Raw genomic sequence first — 14425 nt, 5'->3', positions numbered from 1 at the left:
GGGGCGACAGGGTCAGTGCAGTGGAGGCTGCAGCCAGCACTGGGGGGGCCTGATGCTGGAGTCTGGTGGTGTGAGCACACAAGCAGCCCGGCTCTGGGATTTTATCCCTCCTAATCCCATGTAATTGTAATGCCTGGGAAAAGAAGGAACAACCTCTGCAGTCTTAGCTTCAGCAGAGAGGAAAGAGAGCAGCTCCCTCCCCGTGCAGCTGTTGCTGAGGGAGGTTCCCCTTCTGACAGCCCGAGGTAGGAGTGAGCTCTGGTAGGAAACAGCCTTTGTGTCTGTGATGGGAGTGAGGGACTGAACTGCGTTCTGAGGAAAAGGGAGTGAACAAATACATAGAAATTTGTATTTACTTTGAGGGTGGCGAGGCCCTGGCACAGGTTGCCCAGAGAAGCTGTGGCTGCCCCATCCCTGGCATGTTAATGTCCCCTCACACTCTTTTCAGGCTGATTGGATCAAACAGTTCAATTTACAGACAAACAGATCGGTGCCAATTGATACATAAGGGCTGTTCAGAGGAGATGTGGCAGCTGGGGGCACCTCCACCCACAGATCCCACGTGGAACGCCCAGGGAGGCTGCACTGACTCCCAGCTGGAAGATCCAGGCCTGGATGTGACCAAGCTGTGCTGAACTGGGAGTCCTGGTAATTTGCAGACACATCACAGAGCTGGCGTTGACACAGTTTCTATCCCTTTTCTCACACTGTGCTTCAGAAGCAAGCAGATGACAGAGCACCAGGAAGGCTGGACAGAGCAGCTGGGGCTGCCCCTGGATCCCTGGAAGTGTCCCAGGCCAGGTTGGACAGGGCTTGGGGCAGCCTGGGACAGTGCAAGGTGTCCCTGCTATGGCAGGGGTGGCCTTTAAGGTCCCTTTCCACCCAAACCATTCCATGACACCATGAAGGAGGGCTGGGGGGGTCTTTGCCTCGCTGCTGCCAATACAAAGTGGTGCCAGGAGGGAGAGTCAGGAGGTTCTGCCCTGCATGGGCAGCTCAGGCTGTCCCCTCCATGCCTGCAAGAGGTGACCTTGGGAAAGGTGGCTTCAGTCACTGCCCTTGGACTGGCAATATGCTCCTTTGGGAGTAAGCCAATATCCTGAGAGGACAGATATAACCTGATCCAGGCTTGGCCTTGCTGGGATGTGCTCCAGCCATGACATCACCCAGTAATGCCACGTCTATTTACTACCGGGGAAAGGTGCTGGATTGGAGGCTGAAATCCCTGCTTTATCTCCTGAGCAGGTTAGGAGCAGGAAGCAGCATTAGCAGCCACATCTTTTCAGGCCAAGAGAAGTCAATTTCCATGGGAAACACAGCTCTGCTCTGTCTGAGAACTCACCTCTCCTGTTTCCATGCTCCCTGTAAGACACTCCTGCCCTCTGAGGCTCGGGAAGTTCCTCAGCCCCCCCAGCTTCTCCCTGCCTCATTTCCACACAGCACCTTGCCAGTGGGGTAAATGGATACCTGGAATCAGGTGCCCACTGCGCCATCCACAGGCCTCTCATCAATGAATCAAAGGATTACATGCAGAGCTGAAGCTGCTGGGAGGTAAATTCAGACCTCTGACAGGATGAAACTTCCCTCCAGCAGCTAAGCCAGGACTTTGCTCTGGCAGGACAAACCACCCAGCTCCGAGGGCCCCGAGTGTCTCGGCATCCCCCAGCACTGTGCAGCTCTGTCGTGCACGAGATGGGATTTTTTTTGATTACTTCTTGGCAGATGACAAATCAAGGCCAAGGGATAGATGCTCCCCTTCAGCACAGCAAGGCCAAGAGCTCAGGAAAACCTTAGGGTTTTCAGCAAGAAAGGATGTGCTTAAAAAGACCACATGGTTTTCCCTCAAGCACGGTAAAACTCCTCACCAGGAAAGAGCTGCTCAGCTTTTTTCCACGAGCCAGTCCAAACCCATCACACCTATTCACTCCTCCAGGAACAGCTTGGGATCACGGTGAGTTCCATGGGATCACAGTGAGTTCCATGGGATCACGGTGAGTTCCATGGGATCACGGTGAGTTCCATGGGATCACAGTGAGTTCCAGTTCTGTGGCAGAGGTGAGCATGGCACCGACACTGCTCCTCCCTGGGGCACAGAGCCTCCCCAGCCCCAGGGCGAGCCTGGGGCACAGCACTGGGGTACAAATCTATCTTCGGGTCACCTCTGAAGCCCTGCGAGTGTAAGACAGGCAGGTGGCAGATGGCTGGAGGCAGGGGATCATGGGGACTCGGCCACCCCACGGCAGCCACCGCTCCGTCTGCCAGCCGGGGCTTAGAGACCGCCGGAAAAGCTAACACGGGGAAGAGGGAGCAACACTCAGAGAGTGACAGGGGGAAGGGGCAGAGCAGGGGGAGGGAAATGGCTGTTTGTGACTCAGAGCAGATGACTCTGCGGGAGTGCACTCCCCGGAGAGCTGCTGGAGTGAGCGGGGCTGGGAGAGGCCCTGGAATCCATCTGTGTGCGGGAGGTGGCTGAAGCCATCTCCAAAGCCCACAGACCAGAGGAGGTCACTAAGCTCCGAGTGAGCAACTGTCACTCCACACCCCTGAAATCCATAAGCAGCCTGGAAACCTAAAGCCTGTCATTAGGAATGATAAAAACAGTAATTAGAGCCGGGCTGTCATGAGTTCACACCTGGAACATCAATACCAGGCGTTTACCCAGCAGCAGGAGAGCACTTCCCCCCAAATCCATCCTCTGCGGATGCACCAGGAACAAAGCTCCACGAGCCACTCTTCACACAGGCGTAAGTAAATCCTGCAGGGAGCCTTGCAAACAGACTTTATCCACCACAACAGCAGCTCCCAGCTTTGAGGGATCCAGAAATGCTGCTGCTGTGGAGGCACAGGAGCTACATCAGCTCCTGGGCTGTGGGCTCTGCCTCTCCTGATCCCAGTCCTGGTGCTTCACTGGGACTCAAATGGGTGCACAGTGGGCTGCACCAAGGAGTTAAACCTTCAAAACACACAGATTTCAGGGCAAACAAGATGTGCCAAGGAGTTAGACCTTCAAAACAATGCAGATTTGAATATGAGAGAGCTGTTCCATGAACTTAACCTTAATTACATCTCATAGAGCTCAGAGCAGCCACCACACTATAAAGAAGGTGAAAACGCACGCTTTTATTTCTTTATGGTATCAAGGTGGAACAGCTTGAGTGTCCTTAACAACAACAGCAGAGAAATACAAGGATGGTTGAAAGTAGCTTTATTTAGTAAAACTGAGTGTGTACAGAGCCAGGGAGGTTCCTGCTGCAGTACAGCAGCTGTACTCCTCACTGCCTTCCCAAATGGCTGCTTGGTTTGCCAAACCCATTTCTCTTCAAAATGTTAATAGATGACATTAATTAAAACATGAGCCAAGCTTAAAGGAAAGGTTTTCCTAATCAAAGCTCTTCTAAAGTTTTATTCTCTTGGCCTCTGTGATGTTGGCACCTGACCGGTCACTCAGGGTTTACCAGCCATAAATCACACCTTGTTTCATCTATTAAAGACAGATTCCCATTCCTCCATCCTGTGAGGAGCTGAATCAGCAGGGAACTGCACCCACACTAGCACAGCCCAGGAATTTTTGACTTCGGGATTGTCATGGTGGTTCCTTCCCTCACAACACAGCTGCTGAAGGATTGAGGCGAGTTTGGTCACCCACAGGTTGCTGGAGCAGGTGAGGGGCTGACACAGGTGCCATCTGCAGAGTGAGCCAGGGAGCAGTGCCAGAGCAAGGAGTGGAGGGTCAGGAGCTCTGTCCCCAAAGTCAGTGTCCTTTTAGCTCGCTGGGACAGACAGAAATAGGCCTGAAAGCACATTCCCCAAGTGGCCTAATTTCCCTGCCCTTACACAATGTTCTCTTTCCTCCTCAGCACCAGGGTATTTGTTTTATTTTAGGATTTAAGAGCTTACAACCTTTATCAAAGGACAAAGGTGCTCAACAATTGACTGTAATTTTTTTTTTTTTTTTTGTGTCTCAAGTATTGCAATTAAGGAGCAAAAGCCAGCTCAGGCAGGTTAAACATCCCCATCACACAAGTCTCACCCAGAAAACCAGCAGAACAGCCCCCAAGGAAATAATCCTCCCATTCCTGCTGTCAGCTTTCCTTCTCTAAGTACTTGAAAGTTCCTCCCTGAACCAGGCTGTTGTGTTCAAACAGAAAAAGGTCAGGGTGACACAGAAAGGGTTTAACTTCCTCCCCAGCACTGGATCTCTGACCTGGATGACATTCAAGGTTGTCAAGAAAGCAGTTACAGACAACTATATTTAGGAAATGAAAACATGTATTTCCCCTCTCCTCTGCTCAGAGGCCAACACTCACCTGCAGCGTTTGCAGGGAGCTGTGACAAGAAGCTTAATGGAAAGGAAGCCAAAAAAACCCCAACCCCTTTCTTTTCACTGGTTTAGCAGGTCTTACAGGGGAAGATGATGGCTAGAGATAAAAAGACTAAGCCTAAGTGGAGCACAGGACCAGCTTAACAGGCTCAGAATAAACCTCTCTCCAGCTGTTATTTAACAGCAGAGCTGGACACGTGCTCCTGAGCCACTCCTTCCTGCTGAGCCCAGCACGGGGATTTCTCTTCCTGGGGGCCTGTGGCACCCCCAGCACATGAGAACCGTCCCTCAGGCTGCCAAGTGTGTGACCCCGAGTGGCCCTGCACATGCCAAAAGATATCCTGGGTACAGCCCTGCTCCTGGCACAGGGGGGTTAAAAGCCAGGAGTACTCCAGATGAGGTCATGGGCAGAGCTGCTGCCTCCAGGTTTCCAAACCAACACGTGGTGACACAGCTCTGCCACCCACACCAGGGCTGGGACCTGCTCCATGGACGGGATTCCTCCCTGGAATTCGGCTGCCTCGGTGACACAGAGGGGCTGGGGCAGCAGGTGTGGCACAAAGTACAGACCCAGCACAACAGGGGATCGGTTTGGGCTGGGAGAACCTCAAAGTTCATCGCTTCTCACCCCTGCCATGGCAGGGACACCTTCCACCATCCCAGGCTGCTCCCAGCCCTGTCCAGCCTGGCCTTGGGCACTGCCAGGGATCCAGGGGCAGCCCCAGCTGCTCTGGGCGCCTGTGCCAGAGCCTCAGCACCCTCACAGGGAACAATTCCTGCCCAGTCTCCACCTGCGACCAGTGGATCCCAGCCTGCCATCAATCACCACCTTGTCACCCAGAGCAGAGCAGTGCCAGTGTCCAGTCCAGTCATTCCCTGAACGTTCCAGGAGGATGAAGAAACGACCGACATTATCCAGCGGGAATGACCTGTTTAGGAGATGCTTAGAACGTTTTTGTTTTTTTTTTTTTAGGAGGCACCACCCTGCACATCAAAACTGCACAAAAGCATTTTGGTGGTGTGTGATCGGCACTTGCAGAGCAGCTGTCCCAGCCTGTCCCCGTGCCCTGCAGGGGGATCCCCCCGGGGCAGCCCTGTCACTGTCCCCCCCTCACTGTGCCGAACCGGGGGCTCTCACGAGGATGTGACGGAGGAACGGCACCGGAGCGCTGTGTCCGTGCGGCGCAGGCACAGCGGCGGAACCCCCAGGAGCCGGGGCTACCCCGGCAGCCCCCGGCGCGTCTCCCAAACCGGCGCCTTGTCCCAACACCGATTTTCGGGCACGCCGGTGCCCCAAGTAGCCAACACCGGCAGCACCGACCACCGCCCGGTGCCACTGCCAACCGGGGAGTGCCCGTTCCGGTGATCCGGCAATGCCGGGGCAGCGCGGCGGGCCCGCTGCAGGGGCTTAGCTCAGCCCGCAGGTCCCTGGGGGGGGCTGTCCCGGTCCCGGAGCTCGGCACGTCCCTGCGGGCCGGTTCCGGTGCCGGTTCCGGTTCCGGTCTCGCTCCCGGTTCTGGCCACGCTCGCGGGGGGTCCCCGGCCCCTCCCGCCCCCCGCAGGCCCCGCCCCGGAAGCGCCGCCCGGCGCGCGCGCGCAGCCAATGGGCGGCGGCGCCGCCGGGACACGTCGCGCGCCGCCGCGCTCCCGTCAGCCCCCGCGCGCCGCCGAGGAAAGGGGGAGGGGGGAGGGGGGAACGTTGTGGCTCCTCCCCCTCCTTACCCCGGACCGCCGCGCCGGCCAATCAGCGGCGCCGTCTCATCGGGCCAATGAGCGGCGGCGTCTCAGCGGCGCGCGGGGGATGGAGCGCGCGGCCCGGAGCCGCCACGGCGCGCGCCCCCCGCGCTAGGGCCGGAGCCCGGGACCCCCGCACCCCCCAAAACCGCCCCGCAACCCCCCCCGCAGCCCCCCACCCCCTCTATGCGGCGGGGCCGGCCGAGCCGCAGGCCTCGCTCCGCCGCGGGGCTGCCCTTGGCCCGCTGAGCGCCGAGCACCGGTAAGCGCCGGGGGGGGGGGGGCACCGGGGCGCTGGAGACAAGGGGCGGGGGACAGCGGGGGTCCCGGAGAGAGGGGCTGCGCGGCCTTGTTGGGGGGGGCACCGGGAGAGGCACCTGGAGCGGGGGCGGGGGGGCCGAGGTCGAAGGGGGGGCACCGGGACGGGGTGGGGGTTGGACGGGGGGCACCGGCGGCGGCAGGCGGTGGGACCCGGTGCGGGGTGGGGGCGGCGCGGGGTCGGCTCGAGGCGAGGAGAGCGCCGCAGCGCGGGTGGGAAGAGGACGTCGGGGTTTTGGAGGGGAGGGGGGTGGCGGCGATGGAGGTGAGGGGCTGTTCGGGGGCTGCCCGGGGGGGGGCAACCGGGGGTCGCAGCGGGTGGGGAGGGGCTGCCGAGAGGAGGAGGAGGAGGAGGATGGTGTGGGGGTGGTGGTTCGGAGGGGCCGCAGAGAGAGCCCGGGGGGGCTGCTCGGTGTTTTGGGGTGCGCAGGCTCGTGGGGAGCCGTGGGAGGAACTCGGAGCTCCGTGTCGAGCCCGCAGCCCGGCACCCCCAACCTCCACGGCCTCCAGACCCCGTTTTTTTGGGGTGGGGATGTTTTTTTTTTTTTTCGCGGGGAGGGGGTGGGGGGGTAAATGCGTTTTGGGGTGAGCGCTGCGCTGGGAGGAACAATACCAAAAGTTGTCTGAAATGGTAATTTCCGTTTCCCATTTCATCATCCCCGGGTAGGCGTTAGCCCTGCCCGTGTGTGCGCAGGGCCGGGGCCGCACCGAGCCCAGCCGGCCCCAGCCCCGCGGCTTTTATTTATTTCCCCGGTTTAATCTTTAAATCGCTCCGTGTTTCTGTCCTCCGAGGAGCCTTTGTGTGCCGGGGAGGGGCTGCTCGACACCTTTGCCCCTTAGCAGAAAGGAAGAGAGGGGAGGGAAGAAAAAAAAAAAAAAAAAAGCCCAAACAGCTGCAGCCCAGGACGAGCCTCCCCCAGGCCGGGGATGGATTCGTGTTTAGAAAGGCAAATGACCTCGGAGGGAGCTGGGATGAGCCGAGCCCTCGGTGCCCTCTGCCCTTTCCCAGAGGGAGCAGCTGTCCGGGGTGTGCGGCTCAGAACGGGCCCTTCATTGAGGCACAGGGGCCGCGTGTTTACGGCTTGGCTTCTCCTCCGGGCTTGGGGATCTGTTTTGATATCCAGTTGCAGGAAAGGGTTCCTCCCCCCTCCTGGTTTTGTACACAGAGTGCTCTCTCACCGCTGGGGACACGGCTCTATAGGCAGAGAGCGCATTCCAGGCAGCCCTTGAAGCAAAATTCCCTCTTGAGATGGCTTCTGAAATGGGGGTGCACGCATCGTTTTTGCCCTCTCTCTAGGCAGAGATTTTTAGGTGAAAACATCTGTGCTGCCTTGTAGTGGCTGTGTGCTTTCATGAAATTTATATAAATGTAAGGAACTTGGAGTTCAGTGTATTTCTCCTTTCTTTGTTTTGTTCATAAAATGGAACATTTTTATATAATGACTCCAATTATTTCCTTTTTCTGTGGGGGGGAAAACCACTCCATGGAGTCATGGAGAGGGAAAAGGAGATTAACTCTCACATGTTTCCCAACAGCATCGACACATTCTTTGTGTGTGCCCTACCAAGAGCTCAATATTTAACTCGATTAGCTTAAAAACGGGAAAAGTTGGCGTTTTCACAGGCTGGGTTTTCTGGCAGATTCCAGGTTGGAGCAGTCCGAGATGGCTGTGGAGGGGTTTGGAACGTGCCGTGGCGGGGGGAAACTCTGGCGTTCGGTTCCAGAGCTCCGTGACCCGTCTTCCCTCGGTGGGAAGCGCTCGGCAGGGCAGGGATGGTCCGTGCCCGTGTGGGCGAGCTCGGAGGGGCTCCGGGCGAGCCCGCCCGGGGCTCGCAGTCCGCGCTGCCTCGGGCTGCCCGGGGCTCGCGGAGCCCGGCGCTTGGCACGCAGCAGCGCTCCGGGAGAGAGCTCGCCGGTGCTGCGGGAGCCACCGGGCCTGCCGGGGCACATCCCGCCCGGAGAAGGGGCTTTGCTGTGAACCCGTCCGGCGAGCCGGGGCTTGTGTCACCCCCCCGGGCTGTCTGAGTCACTGCTGGGGCTCGGTTTGCCAGACTCGCAGCCAAAGCCAGCTTGCCCGTGCTGGGCTTGGAAAGCACGGCGAGCCCTCGGTTCCCAGGGCTTTATTCCTGGTGTAAATAGTGACCGAGGAGCCCCGGCCATGTCGGCGCTGGCTGGAAACTGGAGATGTTGTGCTTTCGTGTTCCACACTTGGTTCTGCTGTTCAGTTCTGCTTCTGCTTTTAGAAATGAACTCTTGTCTGCTTCTCCATTACATAAAAAAGCATGGTTCAGGAGTGAGCTGATTCTTTTTTTTTTTTTCTCCATGGGCAGCTTTTTGTTTTTATGATGTTGCAACAGCGTTTTCTCAGACTTAAACCTGCAGATTGTCCAGTTTGAGGGCTGGGTTTGGATGGGGGAGGAAATGTTAAAAAAAAAAGCCCCAGAGCAAAAACCCTTTGGCTTAATTTCTTCCTTCGTGTGTGGTAGGCAACCTGATAAGATTATTTTATTTTCCACTCGTGTTTTAATGGACTAAGTCCCCCGAAATGCTTGTGAACAAAGCCAAGCGTAGCGCGGCGTCGTGCCGCGTTCTTCCGCTGCTCAGCAGAGCAGACAAATGCATTTCTCTGGGGTCAGTGAGACTCGTCGTGTTAATCAATACTGTACCAGCAGTGTTCCCTTTCCAGGGAACCAGATGGGCTACTTACAACTGGTGCTGATTATTTTAACTGTGTAATTGTAACATGGCTGCGTGATGACAGTGTTTCCTGCAGACACTTCAAAGGAAGGTTCCCGACGAGTGTGTCTTTACAGCGTTTAATCTGTCCTCTTTGTCTTTATGTTGTGGCTTTTGGACATGTGTTTGAAGTACTAAGAGGTTTTTTCTCCCTTACCTCCAGCTTTTCTATACATTAAAAGGAGGCAGTGCTCTGGAATGATGAAGTGTCTCCAGTGTGGGAATAAACCCGGGGTTTTAGCGGCTCCCACAGTGGTGGGTTGGTTTCAGTGAGTTTTAGATCCAGGCAGTGACGAAGCCAAAAGCTGGGAAGAGATTTAAGTGGCTGTGAGGAAATGGCAATATTTTTTTAAAATAGCGCATGTGGCTTTGTTTTGGGGAAAATATGTTGTATGGTGACTTGAGTCTTAACTGGGACAGGCTAATTGCTCGGTGAAGAAATCCTTCTCCTAGGGAAGGAAAGGCACAGGGCCGGAGCTGGTTAATTACATTTTGTAAAATTATGGAGTGACGGCTTTCTGAGGAGGTCTGCCCCTCTTCCTGCCCTGTACCTGAATTTCAGGCTCAGCAGTTGCCATACGGATTGAAATTCTTCCTGGATATTAAGATTTAATGGTGGTAGACCCAGAGCAAGTAGTGGCAGGTACTGCTGCTTTTCAGTACAGCAAAGCAAATAATACTGGAAAATATTTACATGGGGGTTGTTATTCTCCTCGTATTTCCTTGATGAGCTCTAGTAAAGGTGCTTGTGTGCTCAATCCATTGCCGGGGAGAATTCCCTGTATTTCAGTTGTAAAAGGCTGTGGAGGGGAACCGGTGTCTCCATAGCAAAGATTCCAGTGTTTCGTGATCAGCTCGCATATATTTTTACCCCATCTAATTTAAACCAGTCTGCACGACACTCACAGGAATGATTTGTATGCAGCTTTTAAATATTTTCCTCCTTCCTGCGTGAGGGATTAGCGGCACAGAGCTGCTTTTTCGGAGGGTTCTCAGCCAAGTGTTACGTAATTTGTGTGCCACCGATGCACGGCCATAAAAAATACTCCCATCAACGTTAAGGGAAAGCTTGTGTAGGCAATTATTTCAAATCACAAGCGTCCTAAGCAGGTTTGTGCAGCCTTGAAATCTGGGCAAAACGCTGCCTTTGGAATCCTGCTGGGAAGGGGGGTGGGAAGCTGTCAGCGCCCGTGGTCTGGAGGCTGGTTTTGAGCACATTCTACTCCACTTTTTAAGCTTTCCTGTGTGAGAGCTGGTGTTTTCTGGTGTGTTTTCTCAGGCAACTGTTGGGTATTTAAAAATCTTAATTTCTCTGAGTCTGGGTGGTGGTTCTTCAGCTGAGGCTGCTTATGGGTGATGCCAATTTGTAATCTTTTACGAGAGTAAGGGGGGAAAAAAAAGTAAAAAGAAGCTTAAATGCTAATAACAGTGGAAAATCTGCTCGGCGTGGAGCGCATGTGAAGAAAGCGGGTGCACGTCGGGCTGTGGAGTCTCTGTCAGCTGAGCTGGGGGCTTTCAAAAATCTGCTCTAATTTTTATGCTGCATGTGGAATGGCTAATCCCATAAAAGCCTCGCACCTTTTGACAGATGAAACGCTGCTGTTCTTCACTTATTTGAGCAAAATATTTTTATAGATGGTATTAGCTCTGTGGCTCCGAGGGTAATGCAGTCCTTACACGAGAAAGATCTTGCTTTGATCTGACAGCTTTCAAGATCCATTTCCAATCTTGGAGTTCCATTAAGTCTGTTTGTAATGGTGCCCTCAGACTTTTTTTCTGTTTATGTGACTCTTTGGGTGTTAACGTTGCTCTGTGTTTGAGTTTTCTTTAATAAACTGGAGGAATAATTGGGGTCAGGAAAGGAAATAATCATATTAGAAGGTGCAGTTAATTATATCAGGTATTTTGGGCTCCAGAATTCTTTGTCTTGATTCTAATGTTTTCTTCAAGCTGCAGGATGCAGTGAAATGATCAGATCATCAAACTAGGACAGTGAGGCAGGGTGATGTGTGATGGTTAATTTTGGGAGTGTGAAATGAGTGTGGCTGCAGGCTTGATGTCCACGGGGGTTATGGAGGGTAGGAGGGGTGTTTTCTCTGGTGAGCAGCTCTTTCCCTCCTCTGTGGGGGAAGAGGTGGTCTTCTGTGTGGTCCAGTGTTCATCCACTGGGACCTACATGGTCCTGTGTCCATCCAACGTGATTTAAATGATCTTGTGTCCATCCTACATCACCTACATGGTCTTGTGTCCACCCAGTGGGACCTTTGTGGTCCTGTGTCCATCCAACGTGATTGGTTCGGTTCTCTGTCTGTCCAGTTGGGTCTTCGTGGTCCTGTGTCCATCCAACATGGTCTCTGTGGTCCTGTGTCCATCCAACATGGTCTCTTTGGTCCTCTGTCCATCCAACATGGTCTCTGTGGTCCTGTGTCCATCCAACATGGTCTGTTTGGTCCTGTGTCCATCCAACACGGTCTGTTTGGTCCTGTGTCCATCCAACACGGTCTGTTTGGTCCTGTGTCCATCCAACACGGTCTCTGTGGTCCTGTGTCCATCCAACATGGTCTGTTTGGTCCTGTGTCCATCCAACATGGTCTGTTTGGTCCTGTGTCCATCCAACATGGTCTGTTTGGTCCTGTGTCCATCCAACGTGGTCTGTTTGGTCCTGTGTCCATCCCACATGGTCTCTTTGGTCCTGTGTCCATCCAACATGGTCTGTTGGTCCTGTGTCCATCCAACACGGTCTCTGTGGTCCTGTGTCCATCCAACACGGTCTCTGTGGTCCTGTGTCCATCCAACACGGTCTCTGTGGTCCTGTGTCCATCCAACACGGTCTGTTTGGTCCTGTGTCCATCCAACACGGTCTCTGTGGTCCTGTGTCCATCCAACATGGTCTGTTTGGTCCTGTGTCCATCCAACATGGTCTGTTTGGTCCTGTGTCCATCCAACACGGTCTCTGTGGTCCTGCGTCCATCCAACGTGGTCTGTTTGGTCCTGTGTCCATCCAACATGGTCTCTTTGGTCCTGTGTCCATCCAACACGGTCTCTGTGGTCCTGCGTCCATCCAACGTGGTCTGTTTGGTCCTGTGTCCATCCAACATGGTCTCTTTGGTCCTGTGTCCATCCCACACGGTCCTGCTGGCTGTGTGCACGTCCAGTGGGATCTCCGTGGTCATGTGTCTTTCCAGCGTGACCCACGTGGTGCCCTGTCCCTCGAGGGTGGCACGGGAGCCCCACGGCTCAGCAGCCCCGTGCGGGGCTCGGGTGGGCGCCGGCTCTCGGCGGGAGCAGCCTCCCCACTCCCTCTGCTCCTCCTCCCTTGGGGCCCCTTCGGTGTCTGGCCAGACCTCACGGTCTGAGAAACCATCCTGGCTTTTCCTGCCCCTCTCAGCGTTGGCTGGGGAAGCGTGAGCTCCCGGAGAGGACGTCTGGAACCTCCCGACTCCAGGTTTGTTCCTGTTTCCTGGAGCTCACCGCGTGGCTAAGGCGTGCAGCTCGTTGCCGTGTAGCTGTAGTGAGCAGAGGCTGGAATTGCAGCCTGGGAAGGCCGAGGGATGGGGAGGCACTTCCTCACGGAGCCCCACAGCGAGCGGGTGGCAGCGCCGGGGAGGGAGCTGGAGTCAGAAGCAAGTGATGTTTTTTTTTTTCTAGGTCAGGGTTGAAGGCACTGTCAGGGTGGTGATGTGCAGCATATCTTGCTGTCTGCATTGTCCCTGCCATATGGATGTGTGCACACTGCCCTTGGCATTCAGGCACTGAATTATTTATCCTCTCCAAATCTGGAGGCAGCCTTTCTTCCCCTGTTTCGAAGAAAACCAAACTTACCCGATGAGTGTTTTTAAAATAAACCTTCCGCTGTGAATTACTGCAGTGGCAGGAGCAGGGTATTGATTGTATGTTGCGTTTGGATTCGGAAACCGAAGGTTACAACACTGGATATCTTGTGGAAACACTGAAATATTTATTTTGCTGTTAGGTGCAAGTGTGTCTGTGCTGGTGCTGGGTTTGTATGTGGCTGAAATGCCATGTAATGAAATTTCCGGACTTGGAGAATGGAAAGGCTAGAAAACTTTGTAGTATGTGTAAAAGCAGCTGTGCCTCAGCTCTGTGTGAGGGGATGGATGTTTTTCCAGGGAGAAGGCATCTCCTTTCCTCTTGTGCTGTGTTGGATTTGCAGTGAGGGGAATGTTAAGGTGGTCCTGGTTTGGGTGATGGGTTTTGGGTCCTCGCTGAGGGTGTGGGTGTTCGCAGGGTGTCACGGAAGGGTGGCTGCAGGCTCGGGGAAGCAAAGGCTGGAGGAAGCTGGCTCTGTAATTATTTTTGAGAGACTGACAGCTCTGCCGGATAGAAAGAGTCTCGAATAATTTACCTTTAGAGCAGCATAAAGCTGCTAAAACTGTGTCACAGGCATGGGGAAGAATCAGAGAGTCAAGAAGGGAGATGTTACCCTCTAAAAAATTCACCACGATCCGCAGGCAGCGTGTCCCTGAAGGCTTGGCAGCCAGAGGCTTGGAAATACGGTGCTGCCCTCAATATTGGGATGTGAAATGAAAGGATGTGTAATTAGGAACTCCAAAAAAAAAAAAAAAAAAAAGGCATTAAATAGCTGTAGAGGTGAATGGAAGCTTCATTATTAAGCACCAACTGCTTAGCTACAGTTCGTGGTGCCTCTTCCTTTCAAATCACACACACATGAAAGTGCTCCCCGCCCCCAGCCGGGGCCTTATCGGCTTATCTGGGCAGGAGTTCAGAGCCATAAAAACTGTATCCTGCTTACACCTTCCAGCCGATCCTGTGACCTGTGCTGTGTAAACAAGTTGTACCAGGAGCTCCAAATGACTGGTGAGTGGCTGGGTTTCTGCAGGCTGGTTAGGTCCAGGTGGAGCCAAGATAAAGTTCCGAGAAGTTCCCCTTTGGGAATGGTCTCCTGATAGCTGCTACAGGGAGGAGGCGGCAGGGCCGAGATCCTGCTGACTGTGGCAGTGACTGTATCCCATGGAAAGCACTTTGGGATAGACTTTACACTCCGGGGCTGGTGTTTTCCACGTTCTGCAGGAGGATGGCTGTGGCAGATTGTGAAATGTCAGCGTTGTGGTAACAACACCGACCGGCGCTCCGCGGTTGCGTCAGGCCTTGGATGTGCTGGAGATGTAAGCCTGTCTATAAATACATCCATGTATCTTTGGATGCATGAGATTAGCCGTGGCGGTGCTGGGAAGAGATGTAGGTAATGCAGGGCAAGGGGCTGTGTGTGGGGGGACACAAACATCCTGCTCCTGGCTGTGCTCCGGGGGTTTAAATACCACCGGGCGCTCTGG

At 54.5% G+C, this 14425-nt stretch overlaps 1 protein-coding gene across 4 annotated transcripts in view; it reads left to right on the top strand.

Annotated features, from left to right (window-relative positions):
* Positions 1–6209: 6209 nt before the first annotated feature.
* The window catches only part of ANKRD11 (ankyrin repeat domain containing 11), a 131444-nt gene continuing 123228 nt past the window's right edge, over positions 6210–14425 (top strand). The window contains exon 1 of one of the 4 annotated variants that reach the window (XM_053952403.1): positions 6210–6317. The gene's annotated coding sequence lies outside the window, so the exon portion shown is untranslated. The other 3 variants (XM_053952405.1, XM_053952404.1, XM_053952407.1) reach the window with 3 other exon arrangements.

This window comes from Vidua chalybeata, chromosome 11, assembly GCF_026979565.1.
Source record: "Vidua chalybeata isolate OUT-0048 chromosome 11, bVidCha1 merged haplotype, whole genome shotgun sequence".
Taxonomy (NCBI): Eukaryota; Metazoa; Chordata; class Aves; order Passeriformes; family Viduidae; genus Vidua; species Vidua chalybeata.
Note: the sequence above shows the minus strand (reverse complement) of the source record. Positions and strands in the feature narration are given on the sequence as shown.